We start from the raw sequence: 12,249 nt of genomic DNA, 5'->3' as shown, positions 1-12,249 counted from the left end.
AGAGGTAAGGAGCAGCGTCAGTCATATATATATATATATATGTATATGAGAGAGAATCCAAGAGGGGGTGCTCTCCAGACTTTCCAAATTTGAAAAATAGCACATTTATTTAAACATACTCAGCTTGTACATGTTGTTACTCTCAAACGTTTTTGGTCCAAACAGGACCTTTATCAGGAGGCACTTTAATGCATCTTTTGTCCAACAGGGAGCAGGTCTCCCAGCAGTCCAGCAGCGACACCTACACATCCTACGGTGTTCTTATATAAGTATTGTACATTCCTAAATTCATATTACATGTAAGTCCTATTAGAGATGAGCCCTCTACAGGTAAATCACTAATTTAGTAACATGTACACTAGAGTCAAGGTGTCACGAACCGGTCTCTCACCTTTGCGGGTTCTGGGGTTCATCCGTTGCCAGTGCGGTTGCTCGCGGTGCTGTGCGCCCGTGTGGGGACGCGGCGTGATCAGTGGCACAGGTAATGCAGAGTCTGGGAACTGGGAGTGCGGGGACCAAATGGCCTAAGGCACTGCGATGTGTCTGCTGTATAGGAGGTGGCCATGTTGGAGACCAAATAGGTAATACAGAGCACTTGTGAAAACACCTGTGGGCAGGTGTAAGCCAATCCCGTGCTTGTGCTGCCTTTAAGTAGGCTGGGATTATGTTACTCTGGGCCAGTGCTTTGTTGTATCAACGCTGTGCTCTAGCTCTGAGCTCTCTCCGTGCATTCCTGTGTGATTCCCGTGGTCCAGATATCGCCTCCGTTCCCAGAGGTTCGTCTGCAGCCTTCACTGCTAAAGATCCACCGGCTCTCCGCTGTGCTGTCAGTTAATTGCACACCTACTGGAAATAGTTGGATTCCCAGAGTCCTGCATGAGGTTACCTTGTCTACCTGCCATCAACCATACAAAGTTTGGAGGATTCCACTACCCTCAGCTGTTCGTTTGTTCTACTCTGTATTTAACCCGTTCATCACCTTGTCATCTACTACAGTTTTCACAGTGATCTCCGGAACCCGCAAGTAACCCAATTCAGTACTTTTATTTTCTATGTTATCATAACAAGGATAATTCTTCACAGTCTCTCAGTTAACTCTCAAAACTTCATTGCAAATCCTTACAGTTATTTCTTCATGTCTGCATTACCCAGTTAAACACATTCTGCAGTTCAGCATCAAAGCTTGTTTGTATTTGGACAATTCAATATTTATTCATCAGCTTGTTTTATATACAGTTCCATGAACATTTCTTTTATTGGTCTTTGAGATTCATCCTGCATATTATTTCTGCCATTCCTGCAATACTTCAGTATAATATGATGATTAACAACTTGTCATTCAACTCTTTACTGCATTGTTATTTTTAATAAATATATGAAACGGAACTTTCTTCGTCCTCCCTGCTTTCTTCATACCCCAGCACCTACACCTGTGGTTGGTCCCGGGTTAACGGATTCACAAAAACACCCGGACCTGACAGTAAGCACTGGCCACATGGATCCGTCAAGTGACCAATTCGCAGGAGGCGGTGCTACGTCAGATATCCTTTCCCGTCTGGAAAACCAGGAGTCTATACAGACACAAATAGTGCAGTTTATGCAAACTATGGCAGACCGTTTAGAGACTCTTCATATGGCTATTAAAACGTCTCAAGTCCAGATTCCAACTCCGGTTGTCCCAGTTACCACTACAGCTTCTTCTGTGACGCTGCCTACGTCCCGCTTGCAGTTACCCTCTCCGAGTAAGTTTGACGGAACTCCAAAACTTTGCAGAGGATTCCTGAATCAATGCGAGATCCAGTTCGAACTGTTGTCTGCCAGTTTCCCATCAGCTCGTTCTAAGGTTGCATATATTATTGCCCTCCTCTCCGGTCAGGCTCTGGAGTGGGCATCACCATTATGGGAAAGAGGTGATCCTATCCTCTCTAATTACAAGGAGTTCGTATCATCCTTCCGGAGAATCTTTGACGAACCAGGCAGGACCACCTCAGTATCTTTGGAGATTCTCCGTCTACGTCAAGGTTTACGTCCTGTCAGTCAATATATTATTCAGTTTCGCACGTTGTCTTCAGAGTTAAACTGGAATGAGGAGGCCCTGATCGCCGCGTTTTGGAATGGACTTTCAGAGAGAATCAAGGATGATTTAACTATCCGGGATGTGCCAACTAAACTGGATGAATTGATTTCTCTCTGTAATAAACTTGACCTACGCTACAGGGAGCGATGTTTAGAGAAATCCAGGGCAGAGCGATCCAGTCCACGTTATCATCCTAGGTCTCGACAAGATTCTTCATCACAGTCTCCGGTAATGACAGAAGAACCTATGCAGATTGGGCGCTCTCGCCTCACAGAGGAGGAACGACTTCGTCGTCGACAAGGTAACCTCTGCATGTACTGTGGGTCCTCCGAACATTTAGTTAAATTCTGCAAACTCCGACCGGGAAACTCTCGCTCCTAGCTTATTCAAGAGAGGTTAAGCTAGGAGTTACTTTAGAATCACGTTCTGGGAAAGAGCCGACCTTGTCTATTCAATTAGAAGTTCCAAGGTCTACAGTGAAAGTTTCAGCTCTCCTAGATTCCGGGGCAGCCGAGAACTTCATCTCCTCAGCCTTTGTCTTACGGACTAAAGTTCAAACCATGCCTCTGGAAGCAGCAGTTGCTGTTACAGCAGTGGATGGAAGTCGAATTCCAGATGGTATAATTACTCATCGAACCGTATGTCTCAAGATGAAAGTTGGTGTGCTCCATTCCGAATACGTCTCCTTCTACGTGATTCCCAAAGCCTCTCAAGATGTGATACTTGGTTTACCTTGGCTGCAGAAACATAATCCTCAACTTAATTGGCAAACCATGGAAGTCCTTTCGTGGGGTAAATCTTGTACCAAGGACTGTTTAGCCTCAATTGTACCTCTCCGGTCAATTAGCCTTCCCGACCTACCTCCGGTGTATCAATCCTTTGCGGATGTTTTCAGTAAACAAGCAGCAGACTCTCTACCTCCTCATCGTGAATGGGACTGCCCAATCGTCCTGGTTCCGGGTAAAACCCCTCCTAGGGGACGAATTTATCCGCTATCCATCCCAGAGACGCAAGCTATGTCTGATTATATACAGGAAAATCTAACCAAAGGATTTATCAGACCATCTTCTTCACCTGCATGAGCCGGATTCTTTTTCGTTAAGAAGAAGGACGGTGGGTTACGACCATGCATAGATTACCGTGGACTCAATGAGATCACTGTGAAAAACAAGTACCCATTACCCTTAATTCCAGAATTATTTGATCGGGTAAAGGGAGCTACTGTGTTTACAAAATTGGATCTCCGAGGAGCCTACAATTTAATCCGCATCCGGGCAGGGGACGAGTGGAAGACTGCTTTTAATACCCGGGATGGGCATTACGAATACCTTATAATGCCTTTTGGTCTTTGTAATGCACCTGCAGTTTTTCAAAGCTATGTGAATGAACTTTTTCGTGATCTTCTCTACAAGTGTCTAGTAGTGTACCTGGATGATATCCTAATATTCTCTAAGGATCTAAAGTCTCACCGTCACCAAGTTAAAGAGGTACTGACACGTCTGAAAAAAAATCAACTTTATTGTAAGTTAGAGAAGTGCACCTTTGAAGTATCTTCCATACCGTTCCGTGGTTACATCATTTCTGGATCAGAGCTATGTATGGATCCCGGGAAGGTACAAGCTATCCGAGATTGGTCCACTCCTACAACTCTCAAGGGGATTCAGCGATTTCTTGGCTTTGCTAATTTCTATAGGAGATTCATTAAGAATTATTCTTCGTTAGCTGCTCCCATCACAGCCCTAACTCGCAAGGGAGCAAATCCTACGAACTGGTCTTCTGAAGCAATCAAAGCCTTCTCTGATTTAAAGCAAGCCTTTGGGTCAGCCCCCATTCTTCGACAGCCTGATTTGAATCGTCCCTTTCTTCTAGAGGTGGATGCATCTACAGAAGCAGTAGGAGCTGTGTTGTCACAAGTCTTTGAAGATAAAAAGGTCCATCCCTGCGGATATTTCTCCCGTAAGTTCCTCCAGGCAGAACGTAATTATGCAATCGGTGAACAAGAATTACTTGCCATCAAGTTGGCATTTGAGGAGTGGAGATACCTTCTAGAAGGAGCACAACATCGCATTACAGTTTATACTGATCATAAGAATCTTCTATATCTGCAGTCAGCTCAGTGCTTGAATCCACGACAAGCTCGATGGGCGCTTTTCTTCACACGATTTAATTTCAAGCTCACCTATCGTCCAGGGTCTCAGAACAAAAAGGCAGATGCCCTTTCCCGGTCCTTTGCTTCTTCTGAATTAAATGATGCTACCACGAATCAAGCCATTGTGAATCCTACGTCCTTTTTAATGACTCGAACCTCTCCAGTTCCTCCGCCTGGCAAGACCTTTGTTGCCACAAATCTTCGAAAACGGCTGCTTACCTGGGCTCACTCCTCTTCCTTCGTGGGTCATCCTGGGGTTCTAAAGACTCTCAAATGTATTCAACAGTCTTATTGGTGGCCACGTCTCAAAGCCGATGTCCAAGAGTTTATAGCAGCATGTCCTAAATGTGCCCAACATAAGAGTCCAAGAAGTTCTCCATCAGGTTTATTACATCCATTATCCATACCCAAACAACCTTGTACTCATATCTCAATGGATTTCGTGACCGATCTACCTCCATCAAAAGGGCGAAATACCATTTGGGTGATAGTGGATCGATTTTCGAAAATGGCACATTTCATTCCATTAACTGGGTTACCATCAGCCCCTTTACTAGCCAGATTGTTCATCTCTGAAATCTTCAAGTTGCATGGCCTTCCTCGAGAGATCATCTCTGATCGGGGAACACAGTTTGTGGCCAAGTTTTGGAGGTCGCTTTGTTCATCTTTAAATGTCAAGTTGAATTTTTCTTCTGCATATCATCCTCAGACAGATGGACAAACTGAGAGAGTCAACCAAGACCTTGAAACATTTCTCCGGCTATATATATCGTCCTCACAGGATGACTGGGTTGACTACCTTCCATTGGCAGAATTTGCTCATAATAATCTCTTCCATTCATCTTCAGAATCTACGCCCTTTTATATTAACTTCGGCTTTCATCCTCGTGTGCCAGAGTTCCATCCATTGCCAGCCCTAGAGGTTCCAGCAGCAGATCAAGAACTTCAACGTCTATCTAGAATCTGGAGTTGTGTGCGTAAGTCGTTGGTCAAAACTTCCGCTCGTTATAAATCTTTCGCAGATAGAAAACGTAAAGCTGTACCGAATTACAAGGTGGGGGACCAAGTTTGGATTTCTACGCGCAATCTCAGGTTCAAAGTTCCTTCTAAGAAATTTGCTCCCAAGTTTATTGGTCCATTTCCCATTGTAAAGGTACTCAATCCTGTGTCATACAGAGTCAAGTTGCCACCATCTTTGAGACGCCTTTCATACATCTTTATTGAAGCCTTTGATTCTCAATAAGTTCCGTACTACCCAGTCCAAATCTCCTAAAGTTGACTCTGTGCAGGATGAGGAATTTGAAGTTAAAGAGATTGTAGACTCACGTTCCCGATATGGACGTTTACAGTTTTTGGTCGTCTGGAAGGGTTACGGTCCGGAGGAGAGATCCTGGGTTTTCTCTGAAGATGTTCATGCTCCAAGACTGGTACAGAAATACTTCTCCAAAAATCCTGATAAGGTTCAAAGGTGTTCGGAGACCACCCGTAGAAGAGGGGGTACTGTCACGAACCGATCTCTCACCTTTGCGGGTTCTGGGGTTCATCCGTTGCCAGTGCGGTTGCTCGCGGTGCTGTGCACCCGTGTGGGGACGCGGCGTGATCAGTGGCACAGGTAATGCAGAGTCTGGGAACTGGGAGTGCGGGGACCAAATGGCCTAAGGCACTGCGATGTGTCTTGTTAAAAAATGTTTTCGAACCAGCACTCCAACACAGCAGTGCTGCAATCTCCGCTGAAGTGGTCACCCCCACTTCCAAGAGAACTTTTAGACAATGTACAAAATGCAGATATGCGCACCCTGGGGTGTTATAGGATAATTATATATTTTGTGGAGAACGTTCAATATTCAGATGTTCAAATCCTTCCCTTTTGAATAAGAACAGAATTCCTCCTTTTTCCTGCAGCTCAGTACGCAGTAGAACGTTGATTGTCTAAACTTCAGTTATTCGGATATGATGTGTAGGAACCAAGCTTGCATTTTGTACACTGCGATGTGTCTGCTGTATAGGAGGTGGCCATGTTGGAGACCAAATAGGTAATACAGAGCACTTGTGAAAACACCTGTGGGCAGGTGTAAGCCAATCCCGTGCTTGTGCTGCCTTTAAGTAGGCTGGGATTATGTTACTCTGGGCCAGTGCTTTGTTGTATCAACGCTGTGCTCTAGCTCTGAGCTCTCTCCGTGCATTCCTGTGTGATTCCCGTGGTCCAGATATCGCCTCCGTTCCCAGAGGTTCGTCTGCAGCCTTCACTGCTAAAGATCCACCGGCTCTCCGCTGTGCTGTCAGTTAATTGCACACCTACTGGAAATAGTTGGATTCCCAGAGTCCTGCATGAGGTTACCTTGTCTACCTGCCATCAACCATACAAAGTTTGGAGGATTCCACTACCCTCAGCTGTTCGTTTGTTCTACTCTGTATTTAACCCGTTCATCACCTTGTCATCTACTACAGTTTTCACAGTGATCTCCGGAACCCGCAAGTAACCCAATTCAGTACTTTTATTTTCTATGTTATCATAACAAGGATAATTCTTCACAGTCTCTCAGTTAACTCTCAAAACTTCATTGCAAATCCTTACAGTTATTTCTTCATGTCTGCATTACCCAGTTAAACACATTCTGCAGTTCAGCATCAAAGCTTGTTTGTATTTGGACAATTCAACATTTATTCATCAGCTTGTTTTATATACAGTTCCATGAACATTTCTTTTATTGGTCTTTGAGATTCATCCTGCATATTATTTCTGCCATTCCTGCAATACTTCAGTATAATATGATGATTAACAACTTGTCATTCAACTCTTTACTGCATTGTTATTTTTAATAAATATATGAAACGGAACTTTCTTCGCCCTCCCTGCTTTCTTCATACCCCAGCACCTACACCTGTGGTTGGTCCCGGGTTAACGGATTCACAAAAACACCCGGACCTGACACAAGGGCGTAGCTTCCATAGGTGCAGGGAGTGTAGCTGCTATGGGTTCCAGAGCTGAGAGGGGCCCATCTTTCTTGTCAAAGTTATATAAATTTTTCTCCATTGGGTGGTACATAGGGATCCTTACAAACTTATGCCTTGGGGCCTCCAGTATATCTAGGTATACCCCTGGACTGATTGTAATGTGGTATAAAATGAACTGGAGAGCATAATAATGTTACATAATATGAAGTGGGGCACTGTAATTTGGCACAATATGAAGTGGAGGCACTATAGTGTTTGCATAATATGAACTATGGCAGCACTGTAATGTAGCATAATATGATCTGGGGGCACAGTAATGTGACATAATATAAACTGGAGGCTGCACTGTAATGTGGTAAAATACGAACTGGGAGCACTGTAATGTGGCATAATATGAACTGGTGTTGAAGTCAAAAATATTACATACACACCAAATACAAACTCCAAACAGATGGGTCGCTGTGCGTGCGCATACACGCATGCACAGCTATATATGGTAGCATACGCATTCACACAGACAAGCAACAAAGATATATTCAACACATATTTCATACAACACATAAATGAAACATGTCAAGCACCAGACATTATAATGTATTTATATAATAGAGTTTAACATCAGATATATATGTATTATTGGAACGGAACAAGATAAACATGTCATGCTTGGTGTCAAAATAATCAGGGGAATGAGTGTGTTATATGAGTATGAATATGAAGCCACATTCTAAAGTGAACAAAAGAATCTCCTGAAAGACAGCATGTGTGCAGAAAGAAACCAGTGGCTAACCCCTATGATGTCCTCTTCAAGGCTGGACGTTGCTTGCATATGAACTGACCAATAACAAATCATGAATGAGAGATCACCCTACCCTGGACCAATAACAGAAGACTCAGTCCCAGACATGTACTTCCCACAATACACAGTATATAGGTATTTCCCCTCACCCAAGAAGTTTTGTTTGCTATTCTGTTTAGTTGCTGTTGAGGAAGATTCAAAGATGGAGAGGACTGTGCATTGAGGGACAGGGTAAAGTATGCTGGCTGTGGCTGTAATTGATCCTTAATGTAACTACAACTGCTTCTTGTGTAATTGTAACTCTGTAACCATATATATACTGTACATGTGTTATATTGAATGCATACCCTTTTAATATCAGATATATACATCTCTGAACGTTGTACCTCAGCCGACAATGTGTGCGAGTACTTGTTTTCTCTTAAGGGATGTAGTGTTTGCGATGTACAGCGCACTTTTATCGTATATGGTGATAAGATGCGCCTGTCCGCAGCATATATTAACGCTGGCATTTTAAATATTTATTAGAAATAATCTGAACTTCTCAGTTGGGGGCTGCATCCGCGATATCACGTACTTAATGATGCGCAGTACAGACGCCGCTGTGGTCTACCAGCTAAAGATGGACACATCTAGATGCTGCTGAACTGCATGCCATTTGTTTTTTTGTGTTACCAGTAAGGCACTGATATGAAATTCAAGGGACAATATATTTCTTTGTTGTGTGAGTGTGACAAAAAATCGCACAATATTTGAAATGCTACAGCGTATTTTTATTAAGGAAAAGAAACTAAGCGCTTGGGTGAAAAACACTGCACTGAGATTGTCAGCAGCCTCCTGATAAAGGGAATTGCCAATCCCTTACATAAACCACTACCAACAAAATAACAGGTGGCGCTGGACAATCGGGTGAATTTTATAAAAACATTTATTCAAATACAATTTTTAAGGTTACAACACACTCCCGGGAGAAATAAAATGATAGAACAAAATTTCACAATTGTAAAAACTGTGCACTGTATGCGAGCTTCTTAATCAATTTCCTCAGGAAACCAGTTATAAATTGTAAACTTATATGCACATATTTGAAAAAAATATATAAAGCTGTGCCTGAGGCTATTCACTTTTTTAAATGCACTAAAATGCAAACAAACTTCAATATAAAATGTATGTGAATTAATTGATTAATATAGTAACATAATAAAAGTCACTCACGCCTTGGTAAGCCACAAGGTACTGAATACGTCACAGATCCATATGTATAGATGGTTAATTGTAAAGATACATTGGTAAGTTACCTCCGCTGGGCAGGAGCCTGTGTTTTCCTTGCTCCCTGGTGTCGTCTCGTTGTGCTGTCAGAGACACACACCAGAGCCTCAGCGGGTATGGTATTGCTGCGCCGTGCAGTGTGCCTGTAAGGCCGTGCAGGTAGATCACACTGCCTCCGGTACCTCCGCACTTGCAGACAGGAGGCTATTTGGGCTGATTTTCCGGAGTACGCCGGTCTGCGCCGGGCTTGCAAGGGAACAGCACCCGTGAATATCTTTTCCCCAGATGGCGTGCTCAGCCGGAGCTACGGGGATTGGAAGTGGATTGCAGGTGCAGGTGCTCCCAATGGCAGCGCTGTGTCCGTGGGCTTCTCTACACGGACAAACCGTGGGTGCAGCAGCTGATGAGAGTGTGGATCCTTGTGAAAAAAAAAGCCTGTATCCTAACGCGTTTCAACGCCAGCAGGGCGTCTTTTTCTAAAGGCAGGTATCTCTGACAGCACAACGAGACGACACCAGGGAGCAAGGAAAACACAGGCTCCTGCCCAGCGGAGGTAACTTACCAATGTATCTTTACAATTAACCATCTATACATATGGATCTGTGACGTATTCAGTACCTTGTGGCTTACCAAGGCGTGAGTGACTTTTATTATGTTACTATATTAATCAATTAATTCACATACATTTTATATTGAAGTTTGTTTGCATTTTAGTGCATTTAAAAAAGTGAATAGCCTCAGGCACAGCTTTATATATTTTTTTCAAATATGTGCATATAAGTTTACAATTTATAACTGGTTTCCTGAGGAAATTGATTAAGAAGCTCGCATACAGTGCACAGTTTTTACAATTGTGAAATTTTGTTCTATCATTTTATTTCTCCCGGGAGTGTGTTGTAACCTTAAAAATTGTATTTGAATAAATGTTTTTATAAAATTCACCCGATTGTCCAGCGCCACCTGTTATTTTGTTGGTAGCGTATTTTTATTGTTGCTAAACACAAATCAAATAAGTCATATTGTGTTTGATTCAGATTGGATTGTTTATCTGTTAAGTAAATTTAAATAGCATTTAAAAGTTGGTGCATAGGTATGATATAGCTGTGTTAGCATGCTGAGGCCTATTTGCATACTGCTAACATAGGCCTGAAGTAATAGACTTCTGGTGCTTGTATAGCTTGTGATTTATTTGTAACAAAGGAGCTAGTGTTTGTATTTCTGGCCGCATGGTGTGACACCATTTTAGGTACGTAAAGCCACTCTCTATGTACTTAGCTAACAGCTGACTTTCAGTGTGTTTAAAGCAATCTGTTTCCGTTGTCACAAATAAACAATATATATGTACAAATCCAAGACCATTTAAAAGCTACCAATGAATTTAATTAACCCATGCCAAAGTCAATTACAAATAGTTTTAATTGGGCCTAGTGAGAGTTAATGGTGAGTTGAATACTTGATGTAAGAATTACACACAGATATAAAGTCCCCCCCCCCCCCCCCAGGATTTGTTAACCCTCTGTTTGCTACAAGATAAGCAATTGAAATGTTAATGAACCTGTTCAACCACCCTGTGAACATCTGTTCATATGCAAATTAGAGGCTCTGTAAAAACTGCATTCATTCAGTATGTGTGTACGAATACATGTGCTGTGTGGGGGTTCTATGAGAGTCAAGTGGTGTGTATATATATATATATATGTTATATTATTATATGGATATTTATATCAGTGTATGTTCTGCAAGATAGCTATCCAATCTGAATCATAGCATTTAAATTATAGTCAATAGTCATTATAGATCTGCATAGAATCGGATAAGTTTATTTGTTATACATTTTGTGTATTTGTTTAAGTGGGTAAATTGTAGAACACATACAACTCTCAGTTCCGACCTAAAAGTTTAGGCAGCACTCAATGGAAGATTACCCGTGTGGGCGACTTCCAGCGTGTGTAAGGAACAAAGGTGTATTGTGTAGTGAGCAGTAGAAATACAAATTTGCTGCATTGCTTACATTGATCGTGATAAGTGTGGAATATTTAGGTACGAATGCACGGTGTACACGTGGTACGGTAGAAAAAGTACATGAGGTGAGTGCACGGAAATGCACACGTGGCACGAGAACGCACACGGTTGCGTGCTTACGCAAGGTTGCGTAAAGTAGCGATTGCAGGTTTTAGCCACACAATAGAAGTTCAATTTAAGATGGGATAAAAGACATAGTTATACATTAACGAGTAACTATCCGATTTTAAAAGCAGATTACTATAATATTTTGTTTAAAGTGTACTACCCCTGAGACAAGCTATCAATCAAAGGGAGTGATTTTTTTTTCTGTACAGAAAACATTGTGTATTAGTGTGAGTTGAAAGTAGGTGTGGATGTATTGAACCCCGGAAACCGGGATCCCGTGGGAGACGCTGAGTTAGCAGAGGCTTGGTGGCGTGAAAGCTAGCAACCTTGCATATTGACTAGTATTAAGGCACGTAGTTTTACAGGAAAAACGTGCGGAGGAGCATGATAGATTGTGATAGATTGATTTAAGGTTTTGGTGTTATGCTCCGGCTGTGGAGCGCAGCTTGTGAATTCGACTCCTGTGATCGTAGGGCGTATAGATAACAAGTATCTATAAGCTGTGCGATTGGACCGCACATCTGTGCAACGTGATACCATTTGCGTTCTTTTTTCGCAATTGCGTCATCATACGCGCTGTGTAGAGCATACGCAGATGTGATTTGTGTAAAGTAGAAAGGAATTTTTCGCTGACTCTCAGGAAATCTTCCTGGTGGACATTCACTGGAAAGGGTGATTGATAAGTTGTTTCTCACCCAAGAAAATTCAGGGGATAGAAACCAAAAAGCGCAGCCCTGTAACCTCCACTGAAAAAGGTGCAGTATTAATTCTGTTAATACTTCATACTTACAGTGCTGAGGGGTCTGGTAGGGGCCACACTGGGTACGCGGGGGTCACTATTGGGAGTGAGTCGTTGTACATTCCAGCGGA

The sequence above is a fragment of the Pseudophryne corroboree genome, chromosome 4 (genome assembly GCF_028390025.1).
Source record: "Pseudophryne corroboree isolate aPseCor3 chromosome 4, aPseCor3.hap2, whole genome shotgun sequence".
In the NCBI taxonomy this organism is placed as follows: Eukaryota; Metazoa; Chordata; class Amphibia; order Anura; family Myobatrachidae; genus Pseudophryne; species Pseudophryne corroboree.
This window is presented reverse-complemented; position numbering follows the sequence as displayed.